Below are 11,521 nucleotides of genomic sequence, written 5' to 3'. Positions count from 1 at the left end.
CCTAACTCGCTTCATTTTTGTGACCTAATTTGTCTAAAACTACAAAAAATGGTGAAGAAACGAAATCAACAGGAGAAAAAGAAAGATGAAAATCTAAAGAAAACTATGAAACCACCTCCCAAAGGTAAGCAATCGTATCAATTCTCCAATGGTTTATGTTTCATTTTTTTCAATTGAAGGTGAATCAAAAGATTATTAGGTTTAGGTTTCATTTGATTTTTAGGTTTCGTTTTTTATGTTTAGGCATTTGATTTCAATTGAAAACTAATTCACTGTTCAATTTTGGGTGTGTTTATTTCTTGTGTTTTCTGTTGGGCATTTTTTTTTTTGATGAAACCAAATCTGGTTACATCATTTTCAGTTATTGGTGAATCCAGATTTCATTTGTTATTTGTTTGATGAAACCATATTTCAGTTGTTGTTTGTTTGATGTAACCATATTTGGTTTCGTCATTTTCAGTTATTAGTTTACTTCTAAATGTCAAAAAAATCTTAAAGATTTGTCACTTGTAACCGTATGAATAGGTTTTAAAGATACAATCAGATTTAGCTTCATCATTTTCCAGTTATAGTTTCATCACTTTGTTGGTGCTTATGTTTACATGTGGCTTAACGACAGGGAAAAAAGAGAAACATATCCTTATAGGTGCTCTTTACATCATTTGTGTGCACTAGCATCTGAAATAAAAACTTTGATACGCAACAAAGAACTGCATATTAAGGCTCTGGTTTCATTTCCATTTTTAGTTAGTGGTTTAATTTGTTTTTTTATCCTTATTGGTGTTTTCAATTAGTGTTGTCTTTGATGAAACCTGTTTCGGTTTCATCCGTTTTACCTTTAGTTCGCATATTGCTGGGACCAACTACTTTGTTGGTGTTTTCATTTGGCATTGTCTTTTGATGAAACAAATTTTGGTTTCATCATTTTCATTTAGTTAATGGTTTTTTTGATGAAACCAATTTTGGTTCTGTAAGTATTTTCATGTGCTTATGTATTATTTACGTCTTTCACAACAGGAAAAAGAGATTTACAGAACCATATACAGGGAGTGTAAGAGATGCAATTACATGAAGAGCCCGTTGAAGGGAAAATGAAGTCTGCTGAAGAGGAAACATGAGAGTAAAGTTGGCACTGAAAAATCATGATGGCAAAAACATATAAATAAATACATGTAAATATCAACTAGTTGTAACTGCATTTTGCAATATTATATATTTCCTGTCAAAATGCTTATAATAGTTTCTGAAATATTTTAATTGCTTATGAATGGTTTCAATTGTTGAATTCATTTTTTTTCTTCTAATTGATTCAATTGTGTGTTTGCTTTCAAACCAAACTTAAAAGAGATTTAAAACTCATATATGAGATATGAACCATGTTTTGATGAAGTTTCAATTATGAGTCTGTGGTAGTTTATCTGTAGAGGAAACATCTGATGGTAAGAACACCTACCAGTAACTATATGTAAGAAAGTAATGTACAGACATAAGGTTCATACTGCAGATGAAACCAAAGAAACAAACAGTAAAAAATGATGAAACCAAAAAGGGTTCCACCGAAAGTGATGAAACTTATTTTGGTTCCAGCAAATTATAAAAGCCTGCTACTCTGATAAACTTAAGCCCGCAAATTATAAAAGCCTGAGTACCAACCAAAAGGAAAACATTTTCCTTTTCAAGACCACTTATGATGATGTTCATAAGGTATCCAGAACGTAAATCAGCTTGTGGGGTCATGTCATTTTCTTCACACCACACATTGTTCCATCTTGTTCAAAAAATATTTCATAACCATCATAGATTCGGCATCAGACAGCTTCCCTTTAATAACGATTCTTTTTGGGTAATACTTGATGAGAAACTTCTGCAACCACGGCAAGGGCATCACGCCATCTCACAGGCTTGAAGCATCCATCAGGACCATAAATCATGGGAACATTTGACCTCTGCCTTTTTAGTCCATCATAACAGAAATGTGTTTTGTCGGATATCCATCCCTTATTAATGTCCTGCAACATCAACATATATCCAATATTAAATAATAGTATCTTTGCATGTCTGAAATATCTTTAGCAGGTAAATGCGAAAGTTGGAAAAGATTAAAAAAAAAGGATGACAAAAGCTAGAGGATGTGCAAGTTAACCTCATTCAATCGTGGAGTGATTTGCATGACCTCTGGACCTCGACAATCAATTTTGATGTTTGAACTGACAACATATGTAACATCAATACTCTCGGTCCCCCAAAAAAGGATGACAACATATGTAACATCAATTTTGGGGAAATTTATATTGTACTCTTGTTTGCCTTGGGCATTATCTAGCCAACGCGAATAAAAACAATATAACTTTTCCTGGTTTCTCAATGAACACCAAAGAATTACACGCTCTAAATTGTGATTCCATCACTTCAGTAATTCAAACTAAGGGATGATTTGAGGAAATACCTTTGCCGAATCGGATCTTGTTCTGCAAGAGTGTCTGAGATCGTTGAGCATAAACTGCCTCTTTACAAATATCATAAGCAAAGGACTTGAGTCCTCTTTACAATAAAAATGTCAGTAACAAGATTTAGTTTCGTCGATAAAACCTCAAAAACAAAAAACAAAAAATCTTATGAAACCGAAACTTGTTTCATATAAAATTATTTATCATCAACAATGTTGGTTTCATCGATAAAATTTCAAAAAATAAAACAAAATTAGATGAAAACCAAATTTGTTTTCACTTAGATAAAACCGAAATCGGTTTCATTGTAAATTTACTCTTGAGTGTTTTAATTTGCCTTTTCCACCGCTAATGTATCACCAAGTACGAATACTCTATATCAAGTTCTGGATGCAATGACACAACTTCAATGAACCTGCAATACCCTAACTATCATTTTCGAATTTTCTTCAATCTTATATCCTAATTCATGTCGAACCATTTTCTAATACTTCCACCAGACCATCAATTTCGTCTTCAAAATCTTCTGTGAATATTTCTATGAGACCTTAATTCATTAATTTTCTCAAATCATACTCATCTCTGTAACCAGATCCCTAAATTATTGACACCCTCTTTCTCATCACATTAGATTGTGAAAACCCATCCAGTTATTCAGTTTCATAGTTAAATTTACAGAAATCGACCATGAATTATTAAACAAAACCCTAACTACTGCGAAACTTTAAACAAACAAATGGAATCTTCAAACCTCTAAAATAAGTTACAATTAAAACAAAATTAAACTACAGAGATACGATTATACGAATTACAATGAAGAATTAAAGAGGTTTTAATGCACTAACCCCTTTAGAAGAACCACGATCTAGATTTAACCCTCTTTCTCAATTATTACAAAGAAGAAAACCAAATTTTGAAGACGAAATTAATGCTGGTGGTAACGTAGGTGTTGCTGCTAGTGGTGACAGAGGTGTTGCTGCTGGTTTTCGTGGAGATATATTGTTACTGCTGGCGGTGGTCGTGGGGAGAAGGAGACAAAAACGGAAGAAAGAAGAAAAAAGAAAGGAGAGAAGAAGAAGAAGAAGAAGAATAAATCGTAAAAAGGGTATGTTTGTATTTTTTTTTAAGTTTCAAAAACTAAATTTATTCATTATAATTTGAGCTGGGATTTTTGAGCCACTTTTTAGTCAAATGGTTTTTATTTATTAAAAATAATATGCCTGGATTTTTTGCACTACAAGTTTGGTTACCTTGGTGTTTTATGACTAGTTTTGTTAAAAAAATAAAACTAGTTGGGATTTATTTTTGATTAATTCATTGATTCCGTGGTAAAAAATGGAAAATATTTCACTTGGACGTTGTACGAGTATTTTTTGATCAAACATCATCACCGTTTTTTTTTTGATGAAAAAGACTATATATTAAAACTAGCAAATGTAGTACAAAAGATTTACAAAATCATTTTTATCAAAGGTATTAGAATCTATGCTATATTTATGAACTTTTTGAAATAGTTTTTTCCGACATGTGTTGTAGCCTTTTAATCCTTGCCTCCTTAGCGATGTAGTCCGCTGCTTTGTTGTTCTCTCTCTTTATATACTTCATTTTAGCTTGAGGTAGATCGCCCAATATTATCCTTATTTCCTGCAAGGTATTTTCTGCCGACCACGAAGATTCTGTAGTAACCTTGTTTAAATTGTCTGCCAAAGCTTTGCAGTCAGTTACGATGGACACACTTAATAAAATATTTTCTTTTAACCATGTAACTGCCTTTAGCAAGGCCTTTGCTTCTGCGTGGAAAGCTGACGTTGCCCACTCCGAACCCGCAGAAAGATGCATGAAAATCTCCTCATCAGCAAAGTATAGGATGAAAGCGTAACCCGTCGAAGAATCTTCTTTCTTATAAGAAGCATCAATGAAGATTATCCAATCCGAATTTAGGTTGGACCAAGAATTGTTGATTGATATTTTCTTTTGATTCTTCTTATTGCTTTGAAGGGTATTTGACGGGGAGGAATTTAAGAAACTATTGATTTGTCTTATTAAACTGACTGGGTTTGGGTGGATTTTCTCAAAAACTACCGAACATCTATATTTCCAAATGAACCAAATTGTGGTGGATATTTTTACCTAAATATGGCTCAAATTAGCTTCCGTAATCCACCATTTAATCCAGTCAATAATGGTGTTGGGAGAGTCTCTAGGGATTATATTGTGTAGGGATAGACCAAACCAAACGGCTCTTGCAAAGGGACACTCGCAGAAGAGATGAGCTTTCGTTTCCTACGCTTGACTGTTACATAGTTGGAAAATCGGGTCGATTTCCGTATTGTGAGCACCTAATCTAGCCGACGTTGGTAGAATTTTTTTATGCTATTTTCCATATGAAAAGTCTAATTCTTGGGATGGCTTGAATTCTCAATATCTTGTTCCATGGGAAATCTTGGTTATCATTATTTTCAAGATCTTGATTGGCTAGAAAAGTATAGACATTTTTGGCCGAGAATTTTCCTGAGTGATGGCGTCTCCATCTAATAATGTCTTGTTCATGGTTCCTTGGATTTTTTCCTTGTCCTCCGGATAGAAGAATTGGTTTAGCTTTTCTTGATCCCATCTATTTTGATCCGTTATTATCTCTTGAACTCTTGTTGGTGCCTGTTCTTGAATGTTAGGGATTTTTTGGATTATGTCTGTGTTAGAGATCCATCTGTCTTCCCAAATTTTCACCGAAGCTCCATTTTTGACTTTCCAAATAAAATTACTTTTTATTAACTCTAATCCCTTTTGTATGTTGGTCCAAATCCACGATAGATTCGAAGTTCTGGATTTTTCGAGAGGGTGGGATTTTGGGAAATATTTTGCTTTTAAGAGTTTGACCCATAGTTGGTCATGTTCTGCTACCAGTCTACTGGCAAGTTTAGTGAGAAGGGCTAAGTTAAATTGATGGGGATTTTTAATTCCTAAACCACCTTGAGAAATGGGTTTGCATATATTTTCCAAGCCCTTATAAATCCTCCTTGTCTCTTTTGCCCATATTTTTTCCACCAGAAGTTTCTCTGAATGCGGTCGAGATGATCAAGAGTTTCTTTTGGCAGAGCTAGGACTTGCATTTGATATGTTGGGTAAGATTGAAGGATAGATTTTATCAAAACAGTCCTCCCTGCTTGAGATAACATTTTTGATTTCCAACCTTGTAAAGTAGAATAATAACGTTGTAGCAGAGGCTCAAAGTTGGCTTTTCGGTTTTTGTCAAAGAAAAGCGGTGTACCCAGATATCTATCATTTTTTGTCATCAGCGGGACCTTTAATATTTTTGCTATGATCTTTCCATGTCTTGGATGTATGTTTTGGGCTGAAGTAGACACTGGACTTTTGAAGGTTAACCATTTGGCCCGTGATGTTCCCAAATAATTGTAAAATCTCTAATAGGCTTTTCGCTCCCCCCAGGTCCGCTTTTGTAAATAAAAAACAGTCGTCCGCAAAAAAGAGGTGGGAGATATTTGGAGCATCGGAACCCAGATATTCTCTTGTCTTCAATTGCCTTTTCGAGGAGTCTAGAGAGAATTTTCATGCATATTAGGAAAAGATACGGTGATAAAGGGTCACCTTGTCTTAAACCCATAAAAGTGTTGAAAGATGGTCCCGGGGAACCATTTAGAAGAATTGAAAAGGAGGTTGTTGAAATGCATTGCAAAACGAGTTTTATCTAGAATTCAGAGAAGCCAAAAGCTAAGAGGACTTTCTCAATAAAGTTCCATTCAACCCTATCAAAAACTTTTGATAGGTCTAGCTTTAACGCCAGGAAACCTTTTTTTTTCTTGGAGATTTTCATCGAATGGATAAGTTCGTGAGCAATTATGATGTTATCTGTGATTTGTCGACCAGGGAGAAAGGCTGATTGATTAGGGGAGATAATTTTACCGAGAATGGGTTTTAGTCAATTAGCTAATATTTTTGAGATGATTTTATAAATGGTATTACTCAGGCTAATAGGTCTGAAATCTCCCGGTGTTTGGGGTGTGGAAATTTTTGGGATGAGGGTTATGAAAGAATGATTAAGATCTTTGTCAAGGGTGGTCGAACGAAAGAACTCTTGGATAGTGTCGAGTATATCATTTCCCATAATGTCCCAGTTGGCTTTAAAGAAGCCCGGCTGAAAGCCATCCGGGCCTGGAGCTCCCCATTGATTCATATTAGAAAGGGTGAGCCATATTTCTTCTTTAGTGGGAATTACTGTCAATGAGGAAATTGATGCAAGGATTTATGATGGTAGATAGATCAAAATCAAAGTTGTTGTTTTGGGATGAGCCTATTTGTTAGAAATGTTTAAGCAGCAGGGAGTTGATTTGATCCCTATCTGAAAGCCATAGCCCAGAAGGTTCTCTAAGAGAATTTATCGCATTGATCCTTTTTCTATTTGAGGCGGAGGCATGGAAATATTCAGTATTCTGATCATATTCTTTGAAGAACTTATCCCTAGAAAGTTGATGGTAATAATCATTTTTGATTTTGTACCATTTTCCTACCTCCGCTTGAAGATTTTTTAGTTTGTCTATTTCTTTAGAGATATTTCCGGATCTATGAATACTATCAGTTCTATTATTTATGGATTTAATATTTTTGTGTATGTTCCCAAAAATATTTGTGTTCCAATGGACTAAATCGGTGGAGAGTAATTTTAGAAGCCCAGCAAAAGATGTCTCGTTGGAATTGGCGGAATGTAATTTCCAAGAGGCTTCGACTACCGTGGGAAGAGTGGAATGGATTAACCAGGATCCAAGACATCGAAAAGGTTTCTGGAGCCTATATTTTCTGGGTTGGAATCTAATAAAATAGGCGTATGATCAGAACCTACCCGTGGGAGGTGAGTTACCTTAGTGTCCGAAAAACTCTGGGCCCACCGAAAAGAAGTTAACGCTCTGTCAATTATTTCGCAGATGTTTGCGTCACCTTTTCGATTGTTTGACCAAGTGAACGGAGCTCCCTCGTATCCCGCGTCTTGTAATCCCAGAGAGTCTATAATTTGAACAATGAAGGATTTACTGCTGGAACTTGTCTGATTCCCACCTTGTTTTTCCGCCGGATCCAAAATCACGTTTAAGTCGCCGATTAGAATCCATGGCTTGGTGATGAGTTTTGCTAGCTCTGAAATATGAGTCCACTGTTCTATTTTATCATTAGTATCAATAGCTCCATAAACACAAGTAATCAGTGCTTCTAATTCTCCTATTTTTAATTCGAAATGGCACACATTAAGCTTTGAAGATATTAATCTCATATCTATATTATTATGCCACGCAATAGATATTAATCTCATATCTATATTATTATGCCACGCAATTGCAAGCCCTTTCGCTATTCCCACATAAGGCACAATAAACCAGTCATGGAAATGGGAGTTTTTTAAAAACAAGTCCATCCGAGACAAGGGGGCTTTTGTCTCGGCTAAGAAGACTATATCAGGTTTGTAATATTGGCAGAGGTAATCTAAATGGTCTTTAGTCAGAGGGTTACCAATACCCTAGACATTCCAGGAGAGTAACCTCATTATTGCAAAAATCAGAGGAGACAAAAGGCTAGCCAGAATACTTAGACTGGGTGGAAGAAAATGAAGAGAAAAAAAAATGAATAATTCAATGTCAAAGGCAGGAGACAATGCAATGCGCAGTAAGGGACAGCAGAAACAGTTTTATGGAGCAGAGAAAAATGTAATTGAGCTAAAGAACTATAAAACTGGGAACAAACCCAGTGGAAGCAGTAGGAGCCAGTAATGAGTGCAATGCAAGGATGATAACACAAAAGGACCGGAAAAATTTAACTAGGGATGCAGGGCAAAAATAAAATAAAAATAAACAACAACAAAGCTAGAAGCAAAGGATTAAATAAATCAAGCTAAAAAACCAAGAAAAAGAGCTCATAGGCTCTGATGGCAGTCCACACTAATGTTCCCATGGTGCTGCTATTTTGATGGAGTCTTAATTATTTATTATCTGCAATGTCTTTCCCCATAGAGTTTGATGCTTCTCCTTACAACCAATGGTGAGGGTGACAAACTGCATTGATTGAATAAATCCCAACGTTGATATCTTTCAGGTCTATATGTATCCCTCAGAGGCTGCTTGCTCAGAAAAACCATTTGAAAAACTATCCTCTGAGAAATCCATGCCCTATTGAACCACTGCAGGTGCTTGATGGGGAAATTTGTCATGAAATACAAGTGCTTTGTGTACATCTGGAATGATACTGTTATCATGAGCCTGTTACATCTCTCCTTGTTGTGCTAAAATAAACTGAATAGATTTCTTAAGTCTGATGCTTGCTCACACTTTGATTGAATAGCTGCCTTGCAAACTGGGTATGAGGAAAACATGATGTGTTTTATGCCATCGAATTACCTCCTAATAATATCACTGGTAACCTGAGCATGGGTAAGGATGTGCACCATAATAAAGAACAAATCTTCATTAGGAATCCGAGTAGAAAGATTAACTGAGTTCACCCAATTACAACCCATATACTTTGATACCGAATAAAACACCAATTACAACCCCATATACTTTTCCAGAGGCTACAACAATAACTCTGTGCAACTCAAGTTCCCTCTCAAACCAAAATAGGAACACCCAATCACTAACTATTTTAACCAAAAATCCACCTTGAATCACCCGTATAAATAGCATTACATTTCTCATCACAGCTATTACTTGAACTGGATCAGCAAATTAGACTAACAGACAGCTATTCTAAATACCATCTTCATTGCGTAGGATTCTATCATGAAAAAGACAATAAGGTTGAACTGTCTACCACTACTCTGATTCAAGGCTTGTTGAAATTATTTTGTGAGGTAAAAAATAAAAACATCACCATGCCAGAAAGTGTCCATGGTGATACACAACTAGCTCATCTTGAAAGCTACACTAATGGAATTATAAACTAGAATAAATTGAGGTATTGGGTAATTGCAAATTGGAGGAGGAAGACTAAGGCACAACAAGGATAAGAGACGCTTCATTTTCCAAAGTAAAAATTAGATCAAGAGAATCTAATTTGATTCCAAGAAGAAATTTGAGAACGAAATTCCGATATTTAGCTACAGATTGATTGTGCGTATTGGAATCAACTAAATCAAAGGGAATACACCAAGTCAGGCTAAAAAAAATGAGATCTTACCGATGGCCATTAAGATATGAAAGGCGGATAAACTGAGCAAGAGATTGGTTTCTACATGTAGGCTAGGAGATTAAAATCAAGGTTACCAGATTATGTAGAAACATTACCTGACATCAGAAGGAAAGAAACAGACGCAAACGTATGAACAACAAAGGATTAGCAAATCTAAAACCCCCAAAAGCACCCTAATCTGGAAGATTAATCTTCGCTTGTATCAAATCCACAATCCTCTGCAAACATTAATCAAATCCAATATCCCCACTATCTTCACCCACTGCTAATAATCAGTCTTCGTGAACTCTAAACAGAAACTGACTTTAAGCCTAAAAGCAGATTTGACCCCACTGACACTTTCTTTAATCTGAAATCAACTTTATTGGTATTGAATCAAGACTCCAAAACAGCATACTAATTAGGGACTTTTGTGTTTCTAAACCATCAGATTTGACCCCACTGACACTTTCTTTAATCTGAAACTCTATTGGTATTGAATCAAGACTCCAAAACAGCATACTGATTAGCCGCTCATGGAAGAAGCGAAAACCATGGATGTAGGAAAAAACTCATAAAAAAACTAGTTTTATGTGGGAAAGCGTTTTTTGGGTTTTTATATCCTTTGTCACCCTCAAAAAGACATGAATTTTTTCTTATGCTCCAACAGCATCACAGTCAAATATTATGGAATATGACTGGTATTTTATCATGGATGTTAACAAAATACCACATTTTGGTTTTCCGGTTTAATAAAACGACACCATTTTTCCAGAAATTATTTTTAACGTTTATCGGGTCAATTTTTCAAGATGTAATTACTTAATTATCTTCACAATCAATTTATCCTCACGATTCTTCTTCTTTTTCTTCTTCTCCCTGCTCTCCGCTTCTGTCAATTATGTGAAGAAATTTTTGTGGTTGCGAGATTGAAGAAACTTAGGGGAAACGTTAAAGTTTGATTGTTGGTGTTGGTGATGATATTGGTCGGACAAGAAAAGTAGAAGAAATGATAAACGGAAGAGAATCAAAAGTTATGGTTTTAGTCTGAGTTGAAGACAAATAAGACTTGAGAAATCGTAGGTGAATTAAAGGGTTTTTGCTGGAATTGAAGATAGGGTTTGTGATAATTAGGTACGTAACTGAAGAGAGGATCGGAGATTTGAATAATCAGTTAATTAAGGTTTCGTGAAAGATTCAAAGGAGTTTTTAAAAGAAGTAATTGATGGCGATGTTGAGGTTGACTAAACATCGGAAATTGACAAAAAGGTAAATAAGTATGATTTGAGTTAAGTTCTTCTTGTTTTGATTTCTAGAATTTGGAAAACTAGGGTTCCAGTTCTTCCTCAATTTTAATTTTAATTAAGGTTTGATAGAAGCGACGAATGAATGGATTATTGTGACTTAGGTATTATGAATTTCTTCACAAACGCGGCTGTTGTAAGAGAGAAGTAAGAAAAACAACGCAGCTGCTACCGATTGAAAAGGCGAGGGTACCCAAATATACCTCAAGCTAAAAAATTTCCTACCTATAAGTCCTTTCTTCGAAAGTGATTGTCTATGCACTGAGCCGAGACAATGCAACTAATCGGTTCACGCTTCATGTGATCGTCTATGGATACGAGATCGACACAATACAACAACGAAGTATGTTTACTTGATAAAAAGGTTCGGACTTAACCAAACACAATAGGATTGCTTATCAAGTAAATAGGAATTAACGTTTGTGTAATTTAATTTAATTATAATAAAACAATTATAATGCGGAAATATAAAGTAAATGACACAACAAGATTTTGTTAACGAGGAAACCGCAAATGCAGAAAAACCCCAGGACCTTGTCCAGAATTGAATACTCCCAGGATTAAGCCGCTACACAAAATTAGACCTAACTTCGTATAGTTGAGACC

The sequence above is a fragment of the Papaver somniferum genome, chromosome 9, assembly GCF_003573695.1.
Source record: "Papaver somniferum cultivar HN1 chromosome 9, ASM357369v1, whole genome shotgun sequence".
NCBI lineage: Eukaryota > Viridiplantae > Streptophyta > Magnoliopsida > Ranunculales > Papaveraceae > Papaver > Papaver somniferum.
This window is presented reverse-complemented; position numbering follows the sequence as displayed.